This window comes from Cervus canadensis, chromosome 7, assembly GCF_019320065.1.
Source record: "Cervus canadensis isolate Bull #8, Minnesota chromosome 7, ASM1932006v1, whole genome shotgun sequence".
NCBI classification, from domain to species: Eukaryota; Metazoa; Chordata; class Mammalia; order Artiodactyla; family Cervidae; genus Cervus; species Cervus canadensis.
In genome coordinates, this window is record NC_057392.1 from 65,388,723 (window position 1) to 65,404,279 (window position 15,557).

The following is a 15,557-nucleotide window of genomic DNA, read 5'->3' on the forward strand; positions in this document are numbered from 1 at the left end:
AGAGTAGATAGATATTTAAATATCTGTGTAACTGTGAGGCTGTTACCATCTCTGTTTTGTGGATGAGGAAACCATTTTTCCTGTTCATAATGGCTTAGATAATAAATTGCAAAGTCTGAAGTCTGAACCAAGTCTTTTCCCACAGTTTTTTCCTCTCTTTAGAGAACATGTCTGTATTTCTGTTCTGAGGTGGAAATGATAGTGTCTGTGGCATGATGGAATTGGAGTGGAACTCTGGGTTGTCACAGAGATTGTGTGTTGCCTTTTATATTACATGAGGGATAGTTAAGGAATGAAATTGTTGTAGAGGCCTTTAAAAAAAATTATATTTGCATTTGCAAATTTTCTTAAGCTTTTTGTTATTTTCTGACTTCCCTTGTGGCTCAGCTGGTAAAGAACCAGCCTGCAATGCAGGAGACCTGGGTTCTATCTCTGGGTTAGGAAGATCCCCTGAAGAAGGGAAAGGCTACCCACCTCAGTATTCGGGCCTGGAGAATTCCAAGGACTATAGTCCACGGGGTTGCAAAGAGTCAGACAGGACTGAGCGACTTTACTTGTTTCTGACAGGGCAAATTGTTGTTTTCATTGGAAGGGGGGATTTGATATTTTGCCTGAAACTTCAGAAGCTAAGTATCACAGTGAAGCATCTGAATTGAATATTGTGTACTTTTAAAACACATTTTGTGTTTCGTTCACCAATCTTTTAATTCATTTGATGGAGGAATGCTTTTGTTTCATAAAGTCTTTTAATGTATTCCTTGTACACTTTCTCCCCTCAGTTGCAAATAGGATAGGATAAGCAGTGGTTTTCCATAGAAATAAATAGTTAATTTATTTATTTTGAAATGATCCATAAGTCATTTGTCTACTTTTCCCCCCTTTTATTGAAGTTTCTACCTGTAGTAGGGATGGAAATTTATTTCAAAACCAGGCTTTCTCTGATTTGTCCTTCTGCCCGTAACAGAACAGGTCTCATAACCATCCTTGGTAGACTCTGGAGGGTGTGTGTGGGGGGGGTGTGTCAGACAGATAACTCATGAGACACCCTGGCCTTGTTTGCTCTACCTCACGTCCCCCTGCCCTCCCACCCCGTGTGTGTGTGTGTGTGTGTGTGTGTGTGTGTGTGTGTGTGACCTCACGACACAGATAACTCATGAGACACCCTGGCCTTGTTTGCTCTACCTCACGTCCCCCTGCCCTCCCACCCCATGTCTGCACCTGCACTGGGTAGTGTGGTAGCCACCATGATGTGTAACTGTGGAACACTTGAAAAAATGACCAATTGTAATTCACATATGCTGTAAATATAAAATGTACTCTGGATTTTGAAGAGATTTTTTGGTTTGTTTTTTAAGTGAAATCTTAATCTTGCATGGATTTCAAGAGATGATATTGTTTGACTTCCAATTTCCATTCTCTGTAGAACAAGAACAGGTCATTCCTTTATTGACATGCATGTTTGAATATATTGGATTAAATAAAAATAGACTATTAGAATCAATTGCTACCTTAAAAAAATTTTTTTTTTTCCTCATGAGGTTACTAGAAACTGACAAACCTTTGGTTAGCATTGTATGTCTGTTGACAGTGTTCTATACCTTGCTGATCACAGCTACCTGATTTAAAGCATCTTTAAAGGTTCTCCTTGTCTGCCAGAAACAAGTTATTAGAGCAGTGAGAACCTTCAGGAGCCCTGCGAACATGGCACTGGAAGTGGTGCAGGGGATGTGGGCTGCTGTCTGCAGCCCGCGTGCCATCTCAGCGCCCAAAGCACCCTCCCCTGGGGGCCGCACACCCGCCCAGCTCTGCTGGCGATGCCAAATCCACAGAAAAACACGAATGGATAACAACGAAAGCAGTGTTGGAACAGTGGGAAATAGCAATTTTGCACGGGAAGCTTTTGGGAGATATTTGGGAGATGTTGTTTACCGTAATCTACCTGAAGTTGGGGCAAAATTGAACAGACAAGGAGTCTGGTGCTTTGGAAAGTGTGAAAGCTGCTAGTGAACTCGATTCTCCTCTGTCAGGAAAAGTAACTGAAATTCATAAAGCTCCAGCAGAAAATCCAGGACTTGTCAACAGATCTTATTATGAAGATGGTTAGCTAATCAGGATGACACTCAGTAACACTTCAGAACGAGATGAGTGAGTGAAGAAGCATATGAGAAATACATACAATCTATTGAGGAGTGAAAATGGAACCCCTAAGTAAACTAGTTTGAAACAACTTAAAAAAAATTAGGATCTGGGGAAACTGGAATGACTCTCAGAAAGTTCCTAAAATTAGGTCATGGGACTACATTACAAAGCTTAAGTTGTCATTATTCATTTGTAAAATGAGGACCTAAATGTTAGAGAAGGGATGCTAATCACTTAGTTTTGGTAGAGCACTATAACTTGAACCAAACCCCCTCATTTGTATTTGAGTTTTCTTTTAATCTATGTCATACAAACTTTATAGAATTTGAATATTCTTCAGAGGTGAATCATGAGTGCTTTCACAGGACCTAAAGAGGAGATAGAAAAATAAGAATTAAAGCATCTTTATCAGTTTCCCTGGTGGCTCCAACAGTAAAGAATCCATCTGCCAATGCAGGAGACTTGAGTTGGATCCCGGGGTCAGGAAGAGCCCCTGGAGAAGGAAATGGCAACCCACTCCAGTATTCTTGCTTGGAGAATCCCATAGAGAAGAGGAGCATGGTGGGCTACAGGCCATGGGGTCACAAGGAGTTGGGTACGAATGAGCGACTGACATGTTGAAAGCGTCTTTGCTAGAGATCTGTAGGTTTTTCCCCCCTCCACTACAGTTAAGAGCTAAAGATACAGACTGTCAGGAGAATTTTCTTTTATTAAAATTAGACTTTTATTCTCATCTATTTATGTTATTCTCTTATTCAGTGTTTGCTCTCCTTTGTGTATACTTACTTCCTTGTGAAATCACTTTTCCCTTGATTTTTCAGTCATAAAGTTTCCATGTGGTTCTTCTTATATTTTCTACTTACGAGTTTTTACCATCATTTCAAGTGCCTACCCTTACTCTATGGAGAATGGACTATTAAAATAGCTGCCTTATCTTTGATAATTCTCACCTCTAGATCATCCCTTGAGACTGACACTTGTTCCTGCCTTTTTCTTTGAGAATTAGATTTTCTTGATTCTTTGTATGTTGAGTAACTTTTGTATTGTATCCTCTCAGGAGATTATTATTATTCTGTTTGAAACCAGACAGGTCCAGACTGAACTTTCTGTGTCATGGACAGTGGCCCCACTGTGAGTTCAGTGTTCAAAGCCTTTATTCTGCTGCTTCGTGCCTTCTCACGTGCACACCTCCGGCTCAGTGTGGGACCCTGACAATAGCTCCTGTCTTCAGTTCTCAAAACCTTTGCCTATTTGAGTATGTTTTGCACACACATCTTTGGATGAACTTAGGCCTTGTGTTGGTTCGTATACAGAATTACAGGATCCAGCTCCCAGAGGCCTCTCTTTCTGGTTTGGTTGAGCTACTTTGGTTGAAAGGGACTAGCTCAGTCAGGGTCTTGAGAGAGAGAAACATGGGAAAAGGGGGTTATGTCAATTGCAGTTTTGAATATGTGTACTTTTAAGAATAGTAGCAGGTTAGAATTACCAAAAATGGAGTAGTGGTTCCTGTCAGACAAATCGTCCCACACGTGGTGACAGCCATCTCTGGACAACATATGGAAAAAAGTATGAGAACATTGTCCAGCAAACAAGTAGAAATAGAAACGGGGTTGGAGTGGCCGTGGGTGAGTTTCCCCAGTTGACGGTGTTCTCCTGAGAGCAGGCTCCTCGGGGGTGGTTTGCAGTTTTAACCTGGCTTGAGGAACCAGGCAGCTGAGAACTACCACAGCAGCTGCAGAGCAGTGGAGCCAGCAGGAGGAAGACGGAGGAGGTCTGAGAGAGGAAAGCACCTCAGAGGTCGAGGACCAAGTCCTGGGTATAAACTCTGTCAAATACCGGGGCCGACCCCTAAACTTGGAAACAGTTCGGGTATCAGCAAGAGAGTAGGTAAACTGTGCTTTATTTGTGTCACAGAGTATTACTAACAGTTGAAGGAGAAAACTGTTGGTACCTGAAGCAATTTGTACTAAACTCTAAAACATGCTGAGTGAATGTAGTCTCACATGAAACAGGACATAATGTATGACTCCTTCCTTACACAGTGTACTGAAAACAGGCAAGTATCTGTTGTGTGTTGGGGCCGGGGCGGGACAAAGATAATTACTGTTGGGGAAAAAATGATTGCCTGGGCTTAGAAATGGAAACATGGCTGCTGGGGACAAGAATTAAGTAAGAAAAGGCATGTGGGAACTTTCTAGGGTGATGGCAGTGTCCTGTTAGGGATTTGAGTTACTTGAGTTTGTGCATTCGTCAAAATTCATTGAATAGTGCACCTGTACATATCTGTAGTAGTTTGCAAGAATTCTTTCTTTAAAAGAAAAATTGTACTAAATACTCTATTATAGTTAATGATAGGCAGTTTGAAGTATATATGGGTTTATGTGAACGAAGTTTACTGATAGCTGTCTTTTTTGAAGTGCTTCAGAAATTAAGATTAGTTAATGCTGCTGCTGCTGCTGCTGAGTCACTTCAGTCGTGTCCGACTCTATGTGACCCCATAGACAGCAGCCCACCAGGCTCCCCCATTCCTGGGATTCTCCAGGCAAGAACACTGGAGTGGGTTGCCATTTGCTTCTCCAATGGGTGAAAGTGAAGTCGCTCAGTCGTGTCCGACTCTTGGCGACCCCATGGACTGCAGCCTACCAAGCTCCTCCATCCATGGGATTTTCCAGGCAAGAGTACTGGAGTGGGGTGCCATTGCCTTCTCCGAAGATTAGTTAATAGATGTGGGTAAAACAGAAGAAAGCATTAATTTTAAAGTCTTAGTGATGGCTGTGTGAATGTTCTTTGTACATTTCTTTGAGTTTTTCTGAAGGTTTGAAATTTTCATCATGAAATGTTATGAAAGATACTAGTAGGCAGTATATCTCTGCTGTTTGTTTTTGGTGACTTTCATAAAAATTGGTATTTCTTTAAATTTGAAAATATTTTAAAGAATTTATCAGTGACATTTTTCTGCCTATGCATTGAGCTCTGAACTGTTCAGGGTGTAGAAAGATAGAAGTAGAAATAAACAAGGTAAGTGGAAAGACAAAACATATACACACAATAATTTGAAGACTTCAGAGTGATAGAGCAAAATCTCACGAAGATCATTTATAATAGTGTGATCAGAGTCAAATGTGAATAGTGGGAAATGGAATCACTGGGGTTGCTTATTTTGAGCAAGTTTTGAAAGTGCTCATAGAGGAAACTTTTAGATTCTCTTTCTCTTCTTTTAATTGGCCAATTGTTGATTGCAAAGTATGACTTAGGGCACATTTATTAGTGTGTTGTATTCATTCTTCAGCAGAGGAATGCTGCATGATTTTAATGCTAGAAATTGTTAGCCAGATTGAATGATGAGAATTTATTTTAAAACTGTATTTTAGGAAAATGGTAATTGTGTGTTAATAAGTTGTTCTATTAAAAAACAGATGATCATAGTTGCTGAATTTTGTAATTCTTTTATAAAGAATTTATAATTATTTTGAGAGATGAGTATAGTGATGTTAGAAATATTAATATACTATCCAGTATTAAGTATAAGCATTCTAAGCTACTCGTTCATTCTTTATCCTCAACTTACTCTTAGGAAATCTATTCTGATAGACTGAATTTTTTTAGGTATATATTGGAATAAATTATAAGTGGATAAAGATGAGAGAAAAATGAAATACTGAAATATAAATGAATTGTGAGATTTTTTAGCCATTAGTTTGATCATCTGTTTCTTTCTATTGACAGTTTTTCTTCCCTTAACCTGAAATGAGAAGTTTGAACAAGATTAAGAACTTATTAAATACATTTACATTTTAGAAAACAAAAAGTTATATATAATTAATTTATATATATATATATTTATATTTATGTATGTATGTATGTATGTATGTATGGCTTGTTAGTTTCTAGTGACCAGAAATAGATTTGGACTTATTTTTGGTCTTTTGACTTTTTAATCTTTCCAGTTGTATTGCAATAAAAAAAAGGGACCATTTCCATTATAACTTTCTTAAAGCAAATATGCTGCAAAAATACAAACAGACGAAAAGCAAATGTGCTGCTATTTTGTATGTAGCTTTAGCAATTTATAATTGTTCCTAGAATTTTGTATTATTGATATCTAAATGAAGCATTTTGGTCTTTGAGAAAATTGTACTGTATACTGACTTACACAAATGTTAGGAATAATTAGAAATGTGTTTCTGTTCTACAGATAGAAATTTAGTGAGGAAAAATCCAGTGGCCTTCTTGCCACATACCAACTGGTTATTTAAACATCAAATTTTCATTTAACCCCTGATCTTGGTACCAAGAGAATAGTGTTTTCTGCAGTACAATCAGTTCTGAATTTTTGAGGAGCTGGTTTACATCTCTATGATAGTGGCTAAAAATAATGCTGCTTATAGTATCCTATCACTAGTAATTATAATAAAACTAGTAGTTTTATTATTAGTAAATAGGCTTAATGTTTAAGTGTCTCTGAAAAAAGTCATGGAGGAGGGGGGAAATAAGGTAGTTTGAGTAGATTGCTGAAAACAGCTTTTGCGCAGAAGAGTGCACCAAAGTATGCTTTCCACATCCATACTGATATCTGTTGTATGCAGTTAGGTGTATGTTTATTTTAGTCAGCTCATTAGGATTATAAGTCAAAATACCTACATTAAAATAGAAAATATTTTTAATGTGAAGGAAAGTTTGGGCACATGGATATCACAACTATTTTAAGACTAGCCAAGAACAGATTTCATTACCATCAAGGATGCTTTGTTTTTGCCTTTGTTTCTACTAGCCAGAGAAAAATTTTATTAGTGATTCTGAGTAACATATTAGGTGCTGTATTGCCAGTGTGAAATGTTCAAGTGAATGATTAATGGAATTGTGTGTATGCCAAGTTATTTTATAATCACTAGGTGATTTGCATAAAGTAAGCTTTAAAAACAAATTTTTCATAGACTATTTCATTATATCTTTGTATATTTTAGAAGATATATGTTACATCCTTTAAAAGGATAGATTTTTGATATTAATAGTTTCCTGATTGTAGAGATATGTTTATTGGTCCTCGTATAGCTAGAGTTTTAAAAATCTGCCAGGTGAGATTCATAGTATTAACATAAATGAAAAGTAAAGGTAAACTATAGCATGAGAGGATCTATGAACTTAAAAAATTTATCAGACCCTAGACCAGTCAGTTAATTACCTGTATTTAGGAAATTGCCGTTAAGAAACCACAAGTTTTTGAGGCACCAGAGCCTTTCCATTATTTGTTACTGATATAGAGAAGCTTGATTTCTTTTAGTGTAGAAAACTTAAACAATACTCTTTTCTTTATATTTCTGTTTGTCACTAGTGGTAAAAAAAAGGCATTTATTTCAGTTAACCTTGTTGTCAAAAGCAGTCAGGTTCTGTTTTGAGAGCTAACAAGAAAAATATTATGCATAGGGAAGGTACACTCATTAACAAAGAAGGGTAGCGTAAGCATGATTATTGTTCTGTTACAAGTAAAAGTAATTGTCTAATTTACTCATCATTTTTTGTGTCATTTTACATTTTGTTCAGTTACTTAATTGAGAATTGAGATCAGTTATGAGGCATTTTATTACCTAAAGTAATTACTAGCCCACAGGTGTTCCTATTCTGTTTTCAAGATTCACTTGGGCAGTCTCATTGGCTAAAGGTGAATTGCTTTTTTGAGGTCATAATTTGGTCACTCACTCCTAATCTGGTTTAGATAATAAGATAACTTAACTAAGGCAGGTATATTGTAAAAATTTTAAGAGTTAGAAAATCATAAAAGTTACGATTTTATATCGTAAAAATCTACTTAAAAGTTATGAAAAGATTGCTTACAGCAGTTCAAAATTTATGAAAATCGTTTTCATCCCTGTTCCACCTGCTGTTTGCAGTGTTAACCTCACTGTTAACAGAAGTCCTACATTTTACTGCTTCTTTCTGTACTCGTCTATAGACTCTCAATGTTAAAGCCAGAAGAGCCCTTTAAGATTATCTAATTCAGCACCCTCATTTTACAGATGAGGAAACTGAGGCCTTGGACTAGAACAGAAGTCTCCTGACTGAGTCCAGGACTCTTTCTGTTACATCATGCTGCCCGATGTTTGCTTATGGAACTCGGCAACATCACATACAGGGTGAGCTTTTTTGTTGTTGTTGTTAAACGAACGCACGAAGTGGTTTGCTGCTCTCATCAGGTGGTGTTGTCATTCTTAACTTTCATTTTTCTTTTTTTACCCATACCTATTTTAATCCACAATATAGCCCAATTACCCATGGACTTATTTTGCTGCTACTACTTCTTGGCATTTGACCATTATTTTTGAGAGTTAAACTCTCAAAATGTGTTTCCTTATCCATAACCACAGTAGCGTTATCAGGCATTACAGCAACAGTAGATTGAAATTCTTACAAGGATGACTTAGGGAATCTTAAATTTAGATTTAAAAAGTGAGTTATAAGTAAATAAGTACAAGAGTGTGTATATGAGATCTAAGAGCAGATGTGATACCAAATATGAGAGCAATCTTTTTGTGAAATAACAAAATCCCAAGAAATATTAGCCAACAGTGTGGCATGATTGCTATAAAATGCCTTATCCTGTGAACTCATGGACTTAGATTCATTTGTGTTTTAGATTATCAGTTTCTGTGTACTCATAGTGTCCTGATTTTGGCTAGTGAGAGCCTCTTCAGGTTGGTACCTATGTCCTTTGGATAAGACCTTAGAAGTTTTAAGTAGCTATCTTGCTTTTTGGTTTGACACAGTGTCAGTAGGTTTGTGTGGTTTTCTAAGGTAACTCAAGGACTTTTAAGTTCTTGTAATAAGGTAAAGATTTATAAGTTTCTGTAGGACCAAAGTATCATTTCCACTAACTCATTCATTAATCAACACTGTCCATCATTAATTTTGCTTTTTGTAAAAGTAGGAGAAAACAAGATCTTTCAGCTTAAACAAAATCAGTGTGCTTCTCTTGTGTATATATTTTAAAATCTCTTGTTTCATATCACTGAAATAACCATGATGTTAACCTTGAGAATTTTGGGTAAACTAAAGCACTAATGCTCAGCTATGAATGTTGGATAAATTTGGATTGGACAGGATACTGCCATCACAGTTACACCTTACATCACTTACATATGTATAATATGTTTATGTCATTGGAACATATGTATATTACTAGAACATACACACACATATATGTTACTTGAATTCTTTGCCTGTTTAACTGTTTATCTGCAATTTTAAAGGGCCCCTATCCAGTTAACTAATTGTGTTTCAGGTGAACTAAATCAGAGGTCCAGAGATACTATGTGACCGTAGTCTTCCTGAAAGGATTATCTGTGGGGAGGATTGTAGATGTTTTATTTTGACAAGGGCATAGTACATCAATTGTGCTTTGATTGTTTCTTAGGCATGAGGGCTAGCTTTAATGACTTCTGGAGGGGTGTGTGTGTGTATATTGTTGCTGTTCAGTTGCTCAGTCTTGTCCAACTTTTTGTGACCCCATGGACTGCAGCACGCCAGGTTCCTCCATCCTCCGCTGTCTTCTGGAATTTGCTCAAATTCTTGTCCATTGAGTCAGTAATGCTCATCTAACCATCTTATCTTCTGCTGCCCCCTCTCCTGTTGCCTTCAGTCTTTCTTAGCATCAGGATCTTTTTCCAATGAGTCAGCTCTTCACATCAGGTGGCCAGAGTATTAGAGCTTCATTTTCAATCCTTCCAGTGAATATTCAGAGTTGATTTTCTCTAGGATTGACTGGTTTGATCTTCTTGTTGTTAATAGCTATTATGTGCTAGAATGTAAAGTATAGACTGCCTTTTAAATGTTTGTAATTTGATAGTGACTGAAAAATATGCATAATATAAAATGATAGAATAACAATGTTAACATGTAAATTATAAATTGGTTTTCATGCACTTGTACTACCTGTGAGGTTTTTAGAGTAGATTTTATTTCTATTTTACAGAATAAGAAACTGGGGCTTAGGGTAGTTAAATGACTTGATTTAATGCTTTAATGTCAAAAACAATAACATTTGAAAGAAAATACAAATAACTCCAATTTCTAACCTAAAAACTTTTTTTTTTTTTACTACTGCCCAGCTTTGAAAAGGGTTTTTCTAAAATTGTGCTTTATGGGTACAGGAGGAAAGGAGGAAACACCTTTAATGTTGACATTTGAATAGTCTTCATAAGGAGATGACATTTGAGGAATAGGAAAAATTTTAACACTTGTAGTTGGAACAAAGAGCTTAAAAAGCATAAGTGGGAATTAGGGGTTTGTTAGAATATTTTTTACTCACTTGAATGTAGAGTAGATTCAGAGAAGATGCTGTACAGTCAGATGGATACTTCAAGATCATACACTGGAGAAGGAGAACTTAAATGCTTCTGTAAACAATTTAGAGTGAATGTGGAAGCTAATAGGTAGTCATAAATACATATGATATAATCAGCATTATATTTTATGTGTAGATGTCAGAAGATAGTATGAAGAGACTTGGAAGTCATTGAGGGTATTGCAGTGGTACAGGTGATAGGTACTGCAAAAAGGAAGGCATGGCTGAAAGGGGAGTTTTAAAGGTAAGAGATAGCAGGTAGAAGCTGAGATAGAAAGTTGAATGCAAAAAAAATACTGAAATTTAAATTGTAGTGAATTACAGAATTAGTAATAGTTATGGACAGGAGGAGAAACATTTTGGGAAGTATAGGGCATAAGTTGCTGAGTGATGATAACTGAAAGGATATAGATATCTGTGCTTAGTCAGCTGGAATTAGGATTCCTAGGTGGCTCGAGGTAAAGCATCTGCCTGCCAGTGTAGGAGATGTGGATTTGATCCCGGGGTCGGAAAGATCCCCTGGAGGAGGAAATGGCAACCCACTCCAGGTATTCTTGCCGGGAAAATCCCAGAGTCCCATGGACTATGGACGGCTGTAGTCCATGGGGTCTCAAAAAGTCAGCTGGACACGACTGAGCGACTGAGCAGGCACATATGCAGCTGGAATTGGAATGTTTGGAATGGGAAAGATGGGTGTGTGTGTTAGAGTTTGGCATGTAGATGGACAGATGGTGGTTTTGTAATTCTTCAAAGTGGATGAGATCCTTAGTTGGAGGAGTTGAGTGAAGATCAAAGGGCTAAAAAGAAGTCAGCTATATACTATTAGGGCAGGAGGAAAAATCAGTGAAATGGACAGAATCAGAAAGTCACACGTTGGAAGTTTAAAGTTTTTTTTTTTTTTTTAATCTTAAATTCTGGAAATGGCAAATAGTATGAAATAATGAAGGCATATGAAGACCTGTTGAATTTGGGGGTGATTAGTAACAAAGTTCTTTGGAGTCCATAAAATTTTAACAATAACAAAAATATTTTCTTCTTTATATGCTTAAACATATTCTTTTACTTAAATGCATAGATACACGTTTTGTCACGTATTCTTTCTTTTGCTCCCTCCCCCATCAGTTCAGTTCAGTTGCTCAGTTGTGTCCAACTCTTTGCGACCTCATGGACTGCAGCACGCCAGGCTTCCCTGTCTATCACCAACTCCCAGAACCTGCTCAAACTCATGTCCATTGAGTTGGTGATGCCGCCAGCCATCTCATCCTTTTTCATCCCCTTCTTCTCCTGCCTTCAGTCTTTCCCAGCATCAGGGTCTTTTCTGATGAGTCAGCTCTTCATATCAGGTAGCCAAAGTATTGGAGCTTCAGCTCCACGAGTTTATTATTTTTAATGACTTTACAATCCATGAATATCATGAATGTACCACGATCTTGGTTTGATTCTTCCCCTTAATGGGCATTCACTATACTATACTCCCACCTTTTTGCCATTAAAACCCAGTCTTCTAATATAAACATCCTTAGGAACTTGTGTTTTTATCTCTCTGTATTGTAGAGTATACATCTTAGTTGAACTCTGTGAATTTGCAACTGTGTGACCACATTTTAACAAAAAAGGCAGATTCTTATTTTTCCAGTCTAATATTTTTACTTTTAATAAGAATTACCAGATTGTTTTCCAAGGGTTTTTTTCTTTTTTACATTTCCACTTGCACTACATGGGGATAACGTTGTATTTTTCAATTGAATATAGTGTTTGGTCATTTGAAATTGTGAAATTGTGTTCATTTCTTTTGTAAATATTTAAAAAATTTTGGTCTTTTAACTAGAGTGTTTTCTCATCTCTATTTATAGATGTGTATTACTGGAGCAGAGAAAAGCTGTTGTTTTTTATTGGCCACTACTATATTAAATTCCTTTATGAAGGGCTGATGATATTTGCTAATAATGTAATATATCTAGAAGACCCAACAGCTTCTGTGATGGAGACTACTTTTTCTCTTTTGTATCTTTTTCTACTACTTCTTCAGTCAGCACAGAACAATAGGATGAATAAAAATAAAGGTTTTTGAAGTGAGCAAAAAGTCAGAAAGTCCTAATAACTTTTACCAAAGAAGTAAAGCCACCTGAAATTAAGGGGCTTTGAGCTAGATAGAATCCTTCAAGTTTTTGAAAATCTGTAACGGGAAATTTGAGAAGGAAGTTAAAAACGTAGTAAAACGATTGCCAAATAGCTCAGAGGAACAAAATAGTTTTAGACACCCAAATAGTTAAATGTCTTGATGATAGCATTTGTGTTGAAATGTCTGATCTGTGTGAAAATGGAGGGAATGGAGATCCAGTCTAGGTGAATGATGTGGGATTGGAGGATACTGGGAAGCTGGAGTGATGTGAGATGACCTTGAAAACCTGTTCAGTTATACAACCTGAGCAGATCAAAGATATAAGGAGTGAAGAAGTACCACCAGGCTCCCCTGGTGGCTTAATGGTAAAGAACCCACCTGCCAGTGCAGGCAGATGAAAAGAGACACAGGTTCAATCCCTGGGTCGGGAAGATCAGGAGAAGGAAATGGCAACCCACTCCAGTATTCTTCCCTGGAGAATCCCACGGACAGAGGAGCCTGGCGGGCTGCAGTCCATGGGGTCGCATAGAGGTGGACACACTGCAGTGACTTAGTACGCACACACAGTGACAAAGAGGGTGTGTGTGTTTTGTTTTGTTTACAGTTACAGGATTTAAAGATAGAGAAGTTTTTGAAGTATGTAGTGTGATGCAAGCATGGTTTGTATGACATGGGGAACTTGTTAAGACAGACGTGCCTGGGCTGTATGTCTGACTTGCTGAAACTTAATAATTAAGACTTTACCTGGTTGTCACAAAATTTATAACATTACTTTGAAGAAGCTGCACAGGTGATTTTGATACATCACACTAGGTAAGACTAGTAGGCTAGAAATTGGAACGTGGCTTTTTTTCCCTTCATACATAGTGTCATGGTCCCCCTCCACCTCACCCCACACCAAAGAAATGGAGATACAAGTTACTGAAATTAAGAGAGTAGTGGAGATCAATATTGGAGTGGATGAGAGGGAACACTGAATTTTAATCATCAATGGAGTTTTTTGTTGTTGTTGTTCTTTTTAAACATCACTGACCTAGTGGGAAACATTTATTCATTTTGTCAACAATCATTGGGTGCCTTTTATGAATCGAACTGTTATTTCAGGCACAATAGTAGTGAATGATAAGGATTAAGTGTCTGCTCTCACATAGCTTGCATTTTTTTAATGAACACAAATAAGCTGTCACTCCTAGAGTACAGTATTTGTTAACTGAATCACCATGGTGTTTGAAAAATCTAACGTATCCTATACATTATATGAGCCAGTATTGTTTCTGTAGAGTAGTGGTCTATGTAAATAAAAAATTAATTTTGAAATGAATGTTTTCATTTGCTGCTGTTAGCTCTAGCTGCTTTTTACTATTCTTTTAAGTATCACTCTGAAAGCTTCATTTACCACTAATGTAAGGGAAGACAAAAAAGAGGTAAACCCATTTCCATCACATAATGGAAATGAGGAACATTCTTTCCGTTTTGGCAGTCTTGAGTTTCAACACAATATGCTTCTTCAGGATAGAACAGTCCAAAGGGAAATAATTCCAGACTCCTACCTACTGGCTGTGAATAGATTGGAAACCTTTCCAAAGTTAGATAACCCTGTGATAACTGATTGAGTACCCAGAAACTCAGAAAGGGGATGAAGTTCTTCTTTGTTTGATCTTCTTGCTCTTCCTCTCCCAACCCATATCTCTGTATAAGTTTTGGAAAGAGCAGATGCTTTGTTTTCATCTCCATTTTGCAGTCACTATTTTCATGGGTTCAGTTTTGCATACTACTCACACCTAGTACTAGAGCCATCCCTCTTAGTTTTTTTTTTTTTAACCAGCTTTTTAAAGAGAAAATGATTGTATATTTACACATAAATGTTTTGAGGTTTTAATTAATATTAGGGCAACCTAAACCAGGAGGGGAAAACTGTTCCCTTCAGCTCTAAAGCCTAGGATTCTTAATATTTTATGTATTATAGGTTGTATCAATTAACAGTTATCTTGTATCAGCAGGCCCAAAGAAAATTCTGCCCTAAAAAGTAAGTTTAGTTATATAATTGAGGTTAAAAACAAAGATTTTTTTTCCTGATTTGTATTTTATTTATTATAATTTATATTTTGATCTTTTAGGTCATTTGTTGTTTAGCCACTAAGTTGTGTTTGACTCTCTTGCGACCCCATGGACTGTAGCTTGACAGGCTCCTCTGCCCATGGAATTTTCCAGGCAAGCAGAGTGGATTGCTGTTTCCTTCTCCAGGGGATCTTCCCAACCCAGGGATCAAACTCATGTCTCCTGCATTGTCTAGTGGATTCTTTACCACCGAGTCACCAGGGAAGCCCTTTAGCTCAGTAGAGTACCTATAAAATGCCTAAAAACCTTGCAGCAGTAGAATGAAAATAGGTATGATTTGTGGGAATAGTTTTAGTCTTAAAAACTTATATGATTTGGTTCAAATGCTTATAGTTCTGACATATGTATTCATTTTCATATAACCTTTTATTTGTAACATTTTTATCATAATGGTTACTTTATAACTATAGGTATTTTAATTGAAGTTGAGTGGTTTTGATGTGTGCCCTGAAAAACTGTTGTATTTTTTTTTTAAGAATGTTTCTTTTTCCTTTAGTTCAGAGAATTGTGTAAGAAAATTCTGCTCTGAAGAGTGACTTTAGTTGTATAATTGTGGTTAAAAACAAAGATTAAATATCTGTTTACCGTATGGTAATCAAGGATTTGTTTTTTTTTTTAACTATACTAATAAAGCTTACTGTCAACTCCTTAATATTTTCAGAGGAGATCAAAGTGATTCTGAAGTTGATGTCTCTGGGTGAAGACAGTATTTTCTTTTCCCTAAATGTAATTTCTTCTTCTCCAAGAAAGAGATGAGGTTGGGAGCTATGAGAAGAAAAGCACTCTTACCCTCTAATTTCTGCCTTAGGGGTGGGTGGGTGGGGTGTGTGTGCGTGCGCT

The 15,557-nt window shown here is 36.9% G+C and overlaps 1 protein-coding gene and 1 pseudogene across 3 annotated transcripts in view; both read left to right on the forward strand.

Annotated features, from left to right (window-relative positions):
- Positions 1 to 15,557, forward strand: part of TBL1XR1 (TBL1X receptor 1) — a 168,772-nt gene that overhangs the window by 93,929 nt on the left and 59,286 nt on the right. The window contains exon 1 of one of the 3 annotated variants that reach the window (XM_043473693.1): positions 8,155 to 8,270. The exons of the other annotated variants lie outside the window; for them this stretch is intronic. The gene's annotated coding sequence lies outside the window, so the exon portion shown is untranslated. Of the gene's footprint in view, positions 1 to 8,154; positions 8,271 to 15,557 lie in introns of those variants that run through there. 3 annotated transcript variants of the gene reach the window in all.
- On the forward strand, positions 437 to 4,664 carry LOC122444917 (annotated as a pseudogene).